Genomic DNA, 1,577 nt, shown 5'->3' with positions numbered 1-1,577 from the left:
TTTCGACGCAGCATCTCATTCCCTTCGGGGAACCATGGTTACATGCGTAACCTGGAGACGTTCCCCTTCAGGAACTCGAGCTGCGTCGAAACGCTATGGGAATGAGAATGCCCACGCCACCAGCCTTACAAATCCCTGCCCAGTGTGGAAGCCAGGGCGAGAGAACAGAAGTGCCTGGAGTGGCTCGCATAACTAGGCCATAAAACCTGATGAACGTGAGGGGCATGGACCAACCCGCAGCATTGCAGATGTCCTGCATAGACACACCTGCCAGAAAGACCTTGGGAGGCCGCCACACTTCTAGTAGAGTGAGCCTTGACCCCAAATGGCGAGGGGAGATCAGAGGCCTCGTAAGCAATGGTAGCAATCAACCTCGATAGCAATCAACTATCCACCGGCTGATGGTCTGTTTTGTAGCAAGAGAAGACCTCTCTTAGGGGGACCATAGAACACAAGCAGTTGGTCCGCCTTACTCCACAGGGCAGCTCTGTGGACGTATCCGTCCAGTTCTCACACTGGACACATACAATTAAGCTTTTGCTGGTCAGGCTCCCGGAAGGGAGGAGGACAGAAGGCCTGGAATACGACAGGCCGTGATGTAGAAGAGGGGACTTTAGGGACATACCCCGCTCGAGGGTAGAGAAAAGCTTTGGCCAGACCGGGCACAAAGTTGAGACAAGAAGGGGCCACTGAGAGGGCCTGCAGATCCCCAACTCTCTTTAGAGAAGATATCACCAGAAGGAAGGTAGTTTTTATAGAGAGATTGCGAACAGAGATCTCCTCAATTGGCTCGAATGGAGGATTACAGAGAGCTTCTAATACCACAGCCAGGTCCCACGTGGGGACGTGAGATCGTACCGGAGGCCTCAGCGCGCCGTGGAGGAAATGTGTAACTAGGGAGGTGTCTGCCCACTGACTGGCCACCAAGAGGGGCGTGGTAGGCCACAATGGCCGCCACATAGACCTTCAGTGTGGTGTGGGTCAACCCTTCGGAGAAGCGGGCCTGCAGGAACTTCAGCACTGTACCAACTGGGCAGTTAACTGGGTCGAGCTGGGGGTCTCCGCACCAGGAAGTGAAACGTTTCCACTTCAAGGTGTACAGTTTCCTCATTGAGGGAGCTCTGGATTGAAGGATGGTCTCAACAACCTCGGTTGAGAGACCGGAAGCTATGAGTTTTGGCCCCTCAGAGGCCACACCCATAACTTCCACAGCTCCGGGCGGGGGTGGAATATCCGCCTGTGAGAAGAGGTCCCTCCTGACAGGAATCTCCCATGGAGAGCCATCAAAAAGGGAAATCAGGTCCGAGAACCATACTCAGCCCGGCCAGAATGGGGTTACTAACAGCAGCCGGACTCCGTCCTGGCGCACTCCCTCCAGAACTCCCGGGAGAAGAGCGATCGGGGGAGAGGTGTACAGATGAAGCCTCGGTCACGTCTGTACCATGGCATTCAGCCCCAATGGAGCTGCATGAGTCAGAGAGAACCAGAGGGGACAGTGCCATGTCTCTCGAGTCATAAAAAGGTCCACCTGAGCCTGGCCAAAAGTTCTCCTTATCTGCTTCACCCCCTCGGTGTGA

Source organism: Sinocyclocheilus grahami, unplaced genomic scaffold, assembly GCF_001515645.1.
Source record: "Sinocyclocheilus grahami isolate Dianchi unplaced genomic scaffold, SAMN03320097.WGS_v1.1 scaffold1486.1, whole genome shotgun sequence".
Classification (NCBI taxonomy): Eukaryota; Metazoa; Chordata; class Actinopteri; order Cypriniformes; family Cyprinidae; genus Sinocyclocheilus; species Sinocyclocheilus grahami.
The sequence above is the reverse complement of the archived record's forward strand: the minus strand, read 5'-3'. Positions refer to the sequence as shown.